Raw genomic sequence first — 15,008 nt, 5'->3', positions numbered from 1 at the left:
CCATATGTTTTATGACTACTTACATATGAAGATAAAGCATAGAAAAAGGTTAAGAAGAATACACACAAAATTAAAATAGTGGTTACCTTTGGAAAGGTTATTGAAATGGAATGGAGGATGGGGCATGGATCAAGGGGTTTTAGCTTCATGTTTTAGGTTCTAATGATTTTTGAAATCTCTGCCTCTGAAAGTGGTTAGTTCTCTGTTATTGAACTAATTGATTTCACTGCTCTTTGTGAAACTCTGATTCCATAATTAAAATTCATGGGTAAATACAGCCCACACAGATGAAAGATTATTTCTCAAGGTGAGGGTTATGAAGTCATTTTCTGTCTGCACTTCAATAACCTTCTCTTCCAAGTCCATCTGAGAAGACTTATACAGTAAAGCAGATTAGAAACTAACACTTTTAAAAATCTCTGGGAAATTGAATATATTGAAATTGCCTGAGGGAATGTGTTTTCTGAATGGTTTTTCTTAAGCCATTCAAAGAAGAGAGAGAGTCCTTCAAATGACTCCCTTTAAAAAGATTCCCCCTGATGAAACACCTATTTGCAGATTTTATTCTTAACCTTTCAATGAAGGACTCTGGGATGAAGAAGAATATAAAACAAAAAAGAACAAAAATAGTAGAAAATAGATTATATTCAAAGGATCAAGAAATCATCCTGGGAACTGACATTAGGGCAAAGTGTTCCCGTATGCCACCAGAATCAAGGAGCTATTATTTTAGAGCTAGACAGAGAATGCTAACAAAACCACAAATTATGTACACATAGATACTATTTTTCATAGTCATGTTTTATTGCATTTAATGATTTTTAATGTGTAAAAACATGTGAATAAGAAAAAAAAATGGGGTTCTTTTAGCCTTCACTTGGCACTTCTCTTTTGGGGAAAGAGAAAGATCTAAGGGCATTGTAAAACCTGATGGTCTGTTTGCTGCAAAGCAGATTTGAAATTTCATTGTATTTTTATTATTATAGTGGGGCAAAATCTCATCTTTTTATTTTTATACTGGGGCTGGGGATCATTCATTCATTCAAGCACAGCTTTAATAACATTTCAGCCTTTCCAATTCAAAAGGCCAAATGTTAAGATCGAAAGACTGTCCTAAAGTTATGTTAATGTTATTACAATAGTTTTTAATTTGGGGGTTTTAAAATGTCCTCAGAAGTAAGCAGATTTCAAAAGAGTACACAAAAAATGAGCTGGACAAAGAGAGCAAGCCTGACCACTAGCAGCCTGCAGCATATCAGGTCTTTTTAATAGTGCCCAATGCCCTTAGGAAACAGAAATTAACAGGAAATTGGCAATAAAAATCTGAAGTCATAACTGAAAATTTTCTAAACAAATTATTTTTCTGGCATATTTTAAAACTGTATAGAATCAGCCTTGAGTCACTGAGTACAATAGCATATGTGGGAAATATAATTTACATAGGGAAGTTAAATTTGTTTTCAATTTAAATTGTCTTAGAATGTGGAACTGATTAGCCCTTTCTTTATGGAAAGCAGGGAAATGAGAAAATCAAGATAATGATCATTAATGAAACATGATACCCATTGTTATTCTGTAGCCAACTGAACTACAGGTGATTAATCATTAAGTAATCACTTATTCTTTATTGATTTTAAGAATCTAAGATATTTCCATTATAAATGTACAATAATGACAACACTACGTTAGAAGTTGCTAATTTTTAAATGGATCAAGAGCTAAATGAAATACAACTGAGCTAACATTTTAAGTTAACTGTTATTTTTACATAAAATCTTATTGGCTTTGGGCGGGCCGCGGTGGCTCAGCGGGCAAAGTGCTTGCCTGCTATGCCGGAGGACCTCGGTTCGATTCCCGGCCCCAGCCCATGTAACAAAAACGGAGAAACAGAGTACAATAAAACAAGAAAATGTTTAAAAATGTTTCCCTTTCTTCCTTCCTTCCTTCCTTCTATCCTTCCTTCCTTCTCTCTGTCTTTCCTTTAAAAAAAAAAAAAAAAAAATCTTATTGGCTTTAATAGATTCAACATGTTAAGTGAGAGGAGTCATGATATATAAGTAAATGACTTTCTTCTGTTCAAAATTTGAACTCTTGTAAAGCTTTAAAGAGAGAGAGAATTACTTAACAACAAAGCAAAGTAGATAGAGAAATGGAGTATGTGGGAATCATACCAGTGATTTAAAGCTAGAAAGAAAAAATGAATGCTATTGCTAGCCATCAGGAACAAAATTAGATGATGAGATTCAAGGTTTCTCAGAAAAAGATGAACATTTGAACTTTTAATTCTTAAAATAGTTTCATAGCAACCATTGAAAATGTTGCTAATAAAATGTAAGAGGCTTTTACTAGTTCCAAGGTATTAAGATATGCTAAATGAGTGATAAATGAGGATTTACAATTTCTGCACGTGATTACTTTAGCAAAAAGTAAATAATCATACCTTATTTTATCCATATTTCTCTTTCACTTTTGTTTTGTTTCCTCCATGTTCTTACTAAAATAGTGTAAAAATATATATGGAAGCCATCTAGTGGCCAGTGCAATACTTTTCTTTAACTTTGGCATTGAAACAAATTCTTGATTTTCCCAAGTTGTATTCCTTCTGTTTCACTATCAAAACTAGGAGGGAGGGTGGGCCACCGTGACTCAGCAGGCAGAGTTCTCACCTGCCATTCTGGAGACCTGGATTCGATTCCCAGTGCCTGCCCATGCCAAAAAAGAACACAAAAAAAAACAACCAAACAAAAGCTAGGAGGGAAAGTATGAGTTCCTTTTAAATAGGAGTCCCTTAATAGATGTTTTCCCACTGACCCCTTCGGATGTTACATTTTATAATTGGTTAACTAGTGGTGGGGGTGGGGTAATGAAAAAGCGTTAAAAGTCAAGAGAGGTTTTTGGGTAATTAGTTAAATATTTCAGGAATTTTATGAGCAAAGGTGTTTTGGTTTTACAGTCTGTTAGGGAATCATATTTGATGGTGAGTTTAAAATTGCACTACCAATTCTATCAACATAGTAAATCAATCAAGAGGCAAGGCTGGTATTCAGCAAATATGCATCAGAACTGTTGATTTTTTATAGCTGATGTCTGTTCTGAATGTTAGTGCCTGGGATGGACCTGTTGAATAGTACTCTTTTTGAAAGGTGGGTGTTAGTTACCCATATATATAGGCATGTGTCTGATTCCTATAATCAATCAGGTAAATCACCTAACCAGAATTTTGCTATAAGTTCAAGAAACACATTTATTTCTACCTTCCTTTTTAATCTCCAACTAATATAAAAAAAAGTCTCTTAACATCTTTGAAATTTTTAAGACTATATAAGCATAATTTTTATTATAAAAAGCATATCAGGGGGAGCACAATGGTAGTTCAGTAGCAGAATTCTCACCTGCTATGTGAGAGACCCAAGTTTGATTCCTGGTCCATGCACTTCCTAAAAAAGCAAGCAAACAAACAACGACAACAACAAAAACACACAAAAAAACAACCAAACAAAAATTCAACAAATGATGCTGCAATAACAGGATTCTCACACAGAAAAAAGAGTGAAATGTGACCCCCACAATACATCATACCAAAAAAAAGCATATCAAGGGGGCACACAGAGCCTAGAGATACATAGATCCACATATAAACTTAAGCTTTTGATAGGCAGACACAAGGAACATGGGCTCCAGCTCTGAAAAGGCATTTTTTCTTTTCTTTTTTTTACTTCTTAAGCAACTCATTAGATAGAATTGCAAGCACTCTCCAGCTCCAGCACTGCCCCAGGCAAGGGCAGAACTAAAGCATGTCTGAGAGACTAGTCAAGTGAAAGAGGTAATTCCCTAAAGGGCTTATCATCTCCAAGAAAAGTGGGGTGGGGCCCAGTTCAAGTTGAATCCTTTCTTCAAGGAATTTTAGGTCCTGGGGACTGGAAAGCAGAAACAGTCAAAACCCACTTACTGCCTCACCTCTGTCTGAACCACACCACTGGCAGGGAAATTCTGCTGAAATGAAAGACCCTGAATCACCTTAAGCTGATGGAAAGCTGTGGGCAGACAAATGCCACAAGCTTGGAAGGATAGGAAAAACACAGAGTCTGGAGGCTTCCTAAGAAAGTCTGAAAACCTGCAGAGTCATATCCTCAGGGAAAGCTGATACTGGCTACTCTCTCCTACCTAGACCTGGGCCTGTCTGGCATGGGAAAATCTGACTGGGATCAATAATATCTGAGGATACCCTCCTCAAAATAAAAGGCTCTATATAGGCAGGGCAAGAAATAGAAAACTAAGAACTGAAAATTTCTGATAAGTTCAACAGAACCTATGCTAGGGGTCTAGAATAAGTTGAACTGAATATAAAAGAAGAGATAGAGAACACACCCATCCAGAAGAAAACCCTAAGTAAAAGAGTGAAAATAGCCTCCAAAATAAACTAATTAAAGAAAGCAAATACCTAGATACTAGCAAAAAAAATAACAAGCCATACTAAGAAAATCAAAGTTATGGCTAAGTCAAAGGAGCAAACCAACACATCAAATGACATGCAGGAATTGAAACAAGGAATTCAGGATATTCAAACAGACATGCATACTCTCATCAAAAACAAAATCAAATAGCTGAGGGAGGATATAAAGAAAACATTGGGTGAATATAAAGAAGAACTTGAAAGTTTGAAAATACAAAGTGCAGAACTTATTGGAATGAAAGGCACAATAGAAGAGATTAAAAAAAAACAATGTAAACTTAAAGAATAGATTTGAAGAGGCAGAAGAAAAGATTAGTGAACTAGATGACTGGACATGTGAACGCCAACACATGAAAGAATATATAGGGTAAAGAATGGAAAAGCATAAGCAGGGTCTCAGGGAATTGAATGATAACATGAAGTACAATAATATATGTGTTGTGGGTGTCCCAGATAAAGAAGAGTAGGGAAAAGGAGGAGAAAGACTAATAGAGGAAATAATCACTTAAAATTTCTCATCTTCTATGAAAGGCATAAAATTCCAAGTACAAAAAATGCACCATAGCCCAACAGAATAGATCCAAGTACATGAGTCCAAAACACTTACTAGTCAGATTCTCAGATGTCAAAGACAGGGAATTTTGAAAACAGCAGGAAAAAAGCAATCCACCATACACAAGGGAAGCTTGATAAGACTGTGTGAATTTCCCAGCAGAAACCTTGGAGACAAGAAAGCAGTGGTATGATATATTTAAGAATCTGAAAGAGAAAAATTGCCAATGAAAAGTTCTATACCCAGCAAAACTGTCTTTCAAAAATGAGGGGGATAAAGAGAGGAGTAGATACATCAAAGGTGATGGTGGAGTTACACAGAGAAGGTAGGATTTAATAAATGAATATGATTGCTGAATCATTAAATTGCTATTTCTTTTAGTCTCCAGTATCTTAGAGCAGCTAGAAGTAAAAACCTAGAATTGTGGAATTATAACCCATACAAAACCCTGAAATCTGTTATACAACTAATTGTTGGGCTTTGCTTTGAAATTTATTGATTTTTTGTATATATGTTATTTTTAACAAAAAAAAAGTTGATTGTGATGATCAAAAAATATTCATTCCATCTAGTACCAATGTTCTGATGAAACTAGAAGGAAAAATCTGAGATGATGGTATGGCAGCCCATGACAAACTCTATGATCTGTCCAGTAACTTCTTGTTGAAGAGTGCTTTGAAAACTGTTGCTATTTTCTTTCTTTGCTTTGTATATATGTTCTATTATACAGTAAAAAATGTTAAAAATGGGTAGATTAAAATATTTTTAAACAATCACTGAGAGAATTTATGGCTAAGAGACAAGTTCTAAAGAGACACTAAAGGGGGAACTACAGGTAGATAGGAAAATACAGGTGAAAGAGGACTGGAGGACAGTGTAGAAATGAAGACTATCAGTAAAGGTAAAAAGAAAAAAACATTGGATATGACATATAAAATTCAAAAGACAACATGGTAGAAGAAAGTACTGTCTTTACAGTAATAACATTAAATGTTAATGAATTTTTTAAACTCCAATCAAAAGACATAGATAGGCAGAATGGATTAAAGAATAGGGCCCATCTATATACTGTCTACAGGAGACTCACATTAGATGCAAGGACATAAACAGGTTGAAAGTGAAAGGTTGGGAAATGGTATTTCATTCAAAAAACAACCAGAAAGGAACAGGAGTAGCTATATTAATATCTGACAAATCAGACTTCAAATGAAAAATGAAAGAGACAAAGAAGGAAACTATGTATTAATAAAAGGAACAATTCAACAAGAAGACTTAAAAATCATAAATAATTATGAACCAAGCCAGAGTGCTCCAAAACACATGAGGCAAACAATGACAACACATAAGAGAGAAGTAGACACCTCCACCATAATATTGGAGAATTTGCTTACCCACCCTCATCACTGGATAGAACACCTAGACAGAGGATCAATAAAGAAAAAGAGAATTTGAACAATAAAATAAATGAACTAGACTTAATAGATATTTGCAGAGCATTACACCTCACGACAGCAGGATACACTTTTTCTCAAGTGCTCATGGATCATTCTCAAGGATAGACCATATGCCTGGTCTCAAAACAAGTCTCAATAAATTTAAAATAATTAAAATTTTACAAAACACTTTCTTGGATCATAATGGACTGAAATTGGAAATCAATAACATTCAGAGGGCCAGAAATTCACAGATATATGGAGGCTAAACAACAGGCCCTTAAACAACAAGTGGGTCAAGGAAGAAATTACAATAGAAAACTATAAATACCTTGAAACAAATGAAAATGAAAACACAGCATATCAAAATTTATGGGATGAGGCAAAGGCAGTACTGAGAAAGAAATTTGTCTTAAATGTTTTTATTAAAAAAGAAGAAAGAGCAAAAACCAAGGAATTAAATTTTCACTTGCATAATCTACAGAAACCTAATACCAAAGCAAACAAAAGGAAATAAATCAGAAAGATCAGAGAAGAAATAAATGAAATTGAGACTATGAAAACAATTTAAAAAATCAACAAAACCAATAGTTGGTCTTTGAGAAAATCAATAAATTTCATGAACCCTTAGCTAGGCTAACAAAAAAAAGAAAGAAGACATGAATAAATAAAATCAGAAATGAAATAGTGGGCATAACTGCTGACCTCACAGAAATAAAGGAGTTAATGAGAGGTTATTATGAGCAACTACATGCTAATAAACTGGAGAATGTAGATGAAATGGACAACATCCTAGAAAGGCATAAGCAACCAACATTGACTTTAGAAGAAATAGATGACTTTAACAAACCAATTGCAATTAAAGAGATTAAATCAGTCATCTAGAAGCTCACAAGGAAGAAAAGTCGATCATCAGATGGCTTCATGTGTGAACTCCACCAAGCATTCAGGAGAGAATTATTACCAATCCTTCTCAAATTTCAAAAAAATTGAAGAAAAGGGAAGTCTTCCTAATACATTCTATGATGCCAACATCACCCTATTACCAGAGCCGGGCAATAATAATACAAAAAAAAGAAAACTTCAGGCCAATCTATTTAATAAATATAGATGTAAAAATCCACACAAAATCTTTGAAAATTGAATCCAGCAGCACATTAAAAGAATCATACACCATGACCAAGTAGGATTTATTCTAGGTACACAAGGCTTGCTTAACATGAGAAAATCCTTTAATGTGATTCACCATATCAATAAGTCAAAGTGGAAAAAACCACATAATCATCTCAATTGATGCAGAAAAAACATTTGACAAAATTCAGCATCTTTTCTTGAAAAGAACACTTCAAACGATAAGAATAGAAGGGAATTTCCTCAACATGAAAAAGGTAATATATGAAAAACCCACAGCTAACATCATCCTTCATGGGGAAAGACTGAACACTTTCCCTCAAAGAACAGGAAAAAGATATGGATGCCCACTGTAACCATTGTTATTCAACCTTGTGGTGCTGGTTTTAATCAGAGCAATTAGACAAGAAAAAAAATAATAAAGGCACCCAAATTGGAGAGGAATAAGTAAAAGTCTCATTGATTGCAGATGACATGATAGTATAGGTTGAAAATCTTGAAAAATATAAAGTAAAGCTATTAGAGCTTATAAATGAGTTAAGTAAAGTAGCAGGGTACAAGAGCAACAACCCCAAATCAGTACTGTTTCTATTCAGTAGTGATCAGAAATCTGAAGGAATGAGAAGGAAATTAAGAAAAAAATCTATTTACAATAGCAACCAGAAGGATTAAAAATTTAGGAATGAATTTAACTAAGGATATGAAAGAACTATATGCAGAAAAGTACAAGAAATTTCTAAAAGAAATCATGGAAGACCTAAATAAATGGAGGGCATGCCATGTTCATGTATTGGAATACTAAATATAGTTAAGATTTCAATTAAACTCAAATTGATTTATAGATTCAATGCAATACCAATTAAAATCCAAAAACCTTACTTTGCCGGAACAGAAAAAAACAATAACCAATTTATTTGAAAGGGAAGGAAGCCTCAAGTATCTAAAAATATCTTGAGAAAGAAAAGTGAATTGGGAGTTCTCATACTACCTGGCTTTAAAGCATACTATGAAGCTACAGTGGTGAAAACTGCATGATACTGACATAAAGATAGATATACTGACCAAAGAAATTGAATAGAGTGTTCAGATATAGACCCTCTCATCTTTGGACAATTGATCTTTGATAAGGCAGTCAAGCCAAGTCACCTTCAATTAATGGTGCCTAGAAAACTGGATATCCACATGCAAAAGAATGAAATAAGATCCATATCTCACACCCTACATAAAAATTAACTCAAAATGGATCAAAGACCTAAACATTAGATCTACTAAGACCATGAAACTGTTAGACAAAAATGTTGAGAAATATCTTATAAATCTTATAATAGGAGGTAGTTTCCTAGACCTCACACCCAAAGCACAAGAATTAAATAAATAAATAAATAAATAAATGGGAACTCCTCAAACTTACACACTTCCATGGACCAAAGAACTTTGTCAAGAAAGTAAAAAGACAGCCTACACAATGGGAGACAATATATGGAAATGATATAGCAGATAAAGGGCTAGTATTCAGAATATATAAAGAGATTGTTCAACTCCACAACAAAAAGACAGACAGCCCAATCACAAAATGGTAAAAAGACATGAACAGACACTTTTCAGAAGAGAAAATACAAAAGGACAAAAGGCATATGAAAAAAAGCTCAGCTGCCCTGGCTATAAGGAAATGCAAATCAAAACCACAATGACATATTATCTCACACCCACCAGAATGGACGTCATCAATAAAACAGAAAACAAAAAGTGGTGGAGAGGATGTGGAGAAAGAGGCACACTCTTCCACTGTTGGTGGGAATGTCAAATGGTACAGCTGCTGTGGAAGGCACTTTGGTGGTTTCTCAGGAAGCTAAGTATAGAATTGCCATATGACCCAGCAATACCATTGCTATGTATCTACTCAGAGGACAAAAACACAAATGGACATTTGCACACCAATGTTTATAGCAGCATTATTTACAGTTGCCAAGAGATGGAAACAGCCAAGATGTCATCAACAGATGAGTTGCTAAACAAGCTGTGGTATATATAAAATGCAATATTATGCAGTTGTAAGACAGAATAAAATTATGAAGCATGTAACAACATGGATGGACTTAAGGACATTATGCTGAATGAAATTAGCCAGAAACAAAAGGACAAATATTACATGGTCTCACTGATATGAACTAACATTAATGAATGAACTTGGAGAATTTCAATTAAGAACAGAGGTCATCAGGAGATGGAAATAGGGTAGATATTGGGCAATTGGAACTGATGGGATACAGATTGTGCAATGGGACTGATTATAAAAATTCAGAAATGGATAGCACAATGCTACCTAACTGTAATACAATAATAATAGAGCACTCAATGAAGCTGAATGTGAGAATGATAGAGGGAGGAGGCCTGGGAGCACAAATGAATTCAGAATGAAATATAGATGATAAAGACTGAGATGGTATAATCTAGGAATGCCTAGAGTGTATAGTGATAGTGACTAAATGTACAAATTTAAAAATCTTTTGCATGAAGATGAACAAAGGAATGTCACTAATACAGAGTGTTGAAAACAGATGGTAATTAATATTTAAAAATTTAACTCCTGTGTGAGACTAAAGCATAAAATGTTTATTTGGTACAAAATTTATATTGTGACTAATGCAGTTCCTAATATAACTTATGTGGACAGCTTAATTGTACAGCATAAGTACATGTAACCTTGAGTAGGACATAAGATTTTGCGGGTTTGTCCAGAGTGATGCCCCAATAAGTCCCAGAGTGATTTGGACAGTGAGTAAAAAAGTATTTGCAGAGTCTCCTCGGGGAATGGTGGGAAAAGGGGGAAAATTCAACTTCCCCATGTGGAGAATTCTTGATATTCTCACAAGCAGTAGGGACAACCAAAGCAATAGGCTAAGCCCCCCAATCTTGGGGATTGTTCATATGAAACTGAACTCCAAAAAGGATAGGTCAACTCTACTTAGAATTAGGCCTATGAGTCACCCCCAAGAGAACCTCTTTTGTTGCTCAGATGTGGCCTCTCTCTCCAGCCAACACAAGAAGTAAACTCACTTCCCTCCCCCTCTCTACGTGGGCCATGACTCCCAGGGGTATGGACCTTTTTTCAATGTGGGACAGAAATCTTAGGATGAGCTGGAACTCAGCATCAAGGAACTGAGAAAACCTTCTCAACCAAAAGGGGGAAGAGTGAAATGATACAAAACAAAGTGTCAATGACTGAGCGATTCCAAATAGAGTTGAGAGGATATCCTGGAGGTTATTCTTATGCATTAAATAGATATCACCTTGTTAGTCAAGATGTAATGTAGAGACTGGAGGGAGCGGCCTGAAAATGTAGAGCTTTGTTCCGGTAGCCATGTTTCTTCAAGATGATTGTATAATGATATAGCTTTCACAATGTGACTGTGTGATTGTGAAAACCTTGTGTCTGATGCCCTTTTTATCTACCTTATCAGCAAATGAGTAAAACATATGGAATAAAAATAAATAGTAGAGTGAACAAATGATAAAATAAATTTAGTAGATTGAAATGCTTGTAATCAATGAAGGGGAGGGGTGAGGGGCATGGTATATATGAATTTTTTTCTATTGTCTTTTCATTTCTTTTTCTGAATTGATGCAGATGTTCTAAGAAATGATCATGATGATGAATAGGCAACTATGTGATGATATTGTCAATTACTGATTATATACATGCAACGGAATGATCATATGTATGAATGTTTGTGTTTTGTTATATTTTTTAAAAATTTAAAAATTAAAAAAATAATTAACTAAAAATTTAAAAAAGAATATGTTTTGCATGGAACTTCTTAAAGCTTTATATTTTACTTTATAATAATAGTTCTTATTTCTTGGGTATTTTTTATCAACAGGCAGTATTTAAACTGTCTTATTTAATTTGAACCTCATCACAATTTTGTGAAGTAGATATCATTATTACTATAACCAAATTTATGGTTGGAAACATTGAGGAACAGAGGCTAAACCATTTGGCCAAGGCCACACAATTGCTAATTGACAGAGTAGATATGAGAAATCTAGCAATTTAGATGCCAGTGTCTGCTTATTTCAACACTATATATATATTTTTTTAATTATAGTCACAATTTTCTAAGACTCTCCACAAGTGAGATTAATAATAGCTAGAAGCATTTGTTATTGTAGAATAAGCTTTATAATGATTGCAAAAAAGAGTTTAAAAAGAAAGAAAATTAGGTTGGAAGACCAAGATGTGTAAAGAGAAGAGATATCTGATAGAAGTCAACATACTGTTCTTGTGGGAACATTTGAATAAGTAAAACTGAAGAGCAAGGTGCGCTATTTATTCTCTGGTGAGGAAAAAAATAATTGAAATACCAGATGGCTTCTCAGAAAGGTAGCTTGAGAAGAAAGAATTAATTGTTTTTATTTTCTAAAGGTATGGTATTGTCATAAAATATTTATTGAGGCCCTACTATGTATCAGGCATTGTGCTAGGATAGGAGTTATGTGCTATTATTTCTAAACCAGTAATTCTGCACACCATTTTTGAATGTACAACAAACTTTCATATAAATTCTACCCCATTGAATCTTTTATTTGGGGGGGCTGCATGGTCCAGGAATCTAACCTGGGTCTCCTGCATGTAAGGAAAGCATTCTACCACTGAACCACCAGTGCACCCCCCATTGAATCTCAAGGACCAGTTTAAGAAGTACATTTGGAAGACATTTAATCACTGTTTCACAGAGAAGGCAATTGAGAATCCATGTGGTTGATTACCTGCCCAAGTGGACTAAGTTAATAAACATCAGTCTGGCCTCAAATTCACATCCTTTATTTCCAGTTAGATAATTTTTTCCATTACCCCACGTCTGCCTCTTTATAAACATTTATACAGTACTGTGTATAAGGCAAAGGTACATGCAACTTATTGGGAATAGTCTAAGACAAGGGCTCTATTTTCATGAATTTTTAAAATGCATTTGAAGGAAAAAGTTCACTTTATTACAATAAACATGTAATTTATTATTCGTAATTCATGGATGGGATAGGAAATTTAGATTCAGAGGAATTTAGAGAAAGAAAAGGTCATTTGGGTCTGCAATGGTTTTGCAAAAGTGGTTTAAGATATGGAGAGGCTGGAGGGAACTGCCTGAAAATGTAGAGCTGTGTTCCAGTAGCCATGTTTCTTGATGATGATTGAATAATGATATAGCTTTCACAATGTGACAGTGTGATTGTGGAAACCTTGTGTCTGATGCTCCTTTTATCTACCTTGTCAACAGATGAGTAGAACATATGGAATAAAGATGAATGATGAGGGGAACAAATGTTAAAATAAACTTAGAGTGAAATGCTGGTGATTGGTGAGGGGGAGTGGTGGGGGATATGGTACGTATGATTTTTTTTCTGTTTTCTTTTTATTTCTTTTTCTGAATAGATGCAAATGTTCCAAGAAATGATCATGGTGATGAATATGAAACTATGTGATAATATTGTGAATTACTGATTATATATGTAGAACAGAATGATCAAAAATTATGAATGTGGCCCAAGCCCCACAGCAGCCGAGCCGCCCGACCTCCTTCTCCCCTCTCTTTCTCCGCCGACCCGCCGCGCGGCGCCCAAGCCCCGCAGCAGCCGAGCCGCCCGACCTCCTTCTCCCCTCTCTTCCCCCTCCTGCTCCGGCTGCTCTCCAACCACCACGGTGCCCTCTTCCCCCGCCTTCACCGTGCTCCTCCGCCACCAGCCTCGACAGCCTTGCCGCCCTCACCTTTCCTCCTCCAGAACAGCTACTGGGGGAGAGGAGATAATACAGAGCAGCTCCCGGAGCCACGACGGAGATCAAAGGGACAGCGGACCCCATCCTGGAACGGCTGACTATCTGGGAGAACCAGCTCCGGTGAGATCACCAAGGGGCACGGGCTTTCCTGGGTGGGACGACAAGCGACCGGAGTCCCTCCCTTCCACCTTCCTGGGCCAGCTGGTAGAATTGGACAGGCGGTCCCCTTAGGCCGCGGCGGCTGGTGCCCCCACCACACGAGGCCCCCTGGAACAACTGAGATAGTTGGGTCGGAAACCCCCAGACTGCGGAGAACAGTGACCGGGGGATCCCTTCCAAACACGTGACTCCCCCGTCAGCTGGGAACAGTGTACTCTCCCGGGCTGCGACAGCTGGCGCCCTCCCGCCACGCTTGGTGCCCCGCGCCGACTGGCTAATTTGGCCGGACGCTCTCCTGTGCTGCGACGGCCGGCGACCCTCCCCACGTTTGGAACCCCGGGCCGGCTGGCATTCTTCCAAGACGCTTAGGTTGCCGAACCTCCCCTACGGCGAGAGTTTTCCAGAGTTGAGGGACCCACAGCAACTTTCGCTGGTGGAACCCACAGACAGGCGTGTGCCACGAGCGCCACCTACTGGGCAGGATAGGAAGAACAGAACCCAGAGATTGCGCAGAAAAATCTTTCAAGCTGTGGGGTCGAACACCCGGGGAAATCTGACTAAATGCCCAGACGCCAGCAGAAGATAATGGATCACGCTCAGAAAATTGAACACATGGCCCAGTCAAACGAAGAAACCAATAGTTCAAATGAGATACAGGAGCTGAAACAACTAATGCTGAATATACGAACAGAAATGGAAAACCTCTTCAAAAATGAAATCGATAAATTGAGGGAGGACATGAAGAAGACATGGGCTGAACATAAAGAAGAAATAGAAAAACTGAAAAAACAAATCACAGAACTTATGGAAGTGAAAGATAAAGTAGAAAAGATGGAAAAAACAATGGATACCTACAATGACAGATTTAAAGAAACAGAAGATAGAATTAGTGATTTGGAGGATGAAACATCTGAATTCCAAAAAGAAACAGAAACTATCCGGAAAAGAATGGAAAAATTTGAACAAGGTATCAGGGAACTCAAGGACAATGTGAACCGTACAAATATACGTGTAGTGGGTATCCCAGAAGGAGAAGAGAAGGGAAAAGGAGGAGAAAAACTAATGGAAGAAATTATCACTGAAAATTTCCCAACTCTTATGAAAGACCTAAAATTACAGATCCAAGAAGTGCAGCGCACCCCAAAGAGATTAGACACAAATAGGCGTTCCCCAAGACACTTACTAGTTAGAATGTCAGAGGTCAAAGAGAAAGAGAGGATCTTGAAGGCAGCGAGAGAAAAACAATCCGTCACATACAAGGGAAACCCAATAAGACTATGTGTAGATTTCTCAGCAGAAACCATGGAAGCTAGAAGACAGTGGGATGATATATTTAAGTTACTAAAAGAGAAAAACTGCCAGCCAAGACTCCTATATCCAGCAAAATTGTCCTTCAAAAATGAGGGAGAAATTAAAACATTCTCAGACAAAAAGTCACTAAGAGAATTTGTGACCAAGAGACCAGCTCTGCAAGAAATACTAAAGGAAGTACTAGAGTCAGATACA

The sequence above is a fragment of the Tamandua tetradactyla genome, chromosome X (assembly GCF_023851605.1).
Source record: "Tamandua tetradactyla isolate mTamTet1 chromosome X, mTamTet1.pri, whole genome shotgun sequence".
Classification (NCBI taxonomy): domain Eukaryota; kingdom Metazoa; phylum Chordata; class Mammalia; order Pilosa; family Myrmecophagidae; genus Tamandua; species Tamandua tetradactyla.
The sequence above is the reverse complement of the archived record's forward strand: the minus strand, read 5'-3'. Positions refer to the sequence as shown.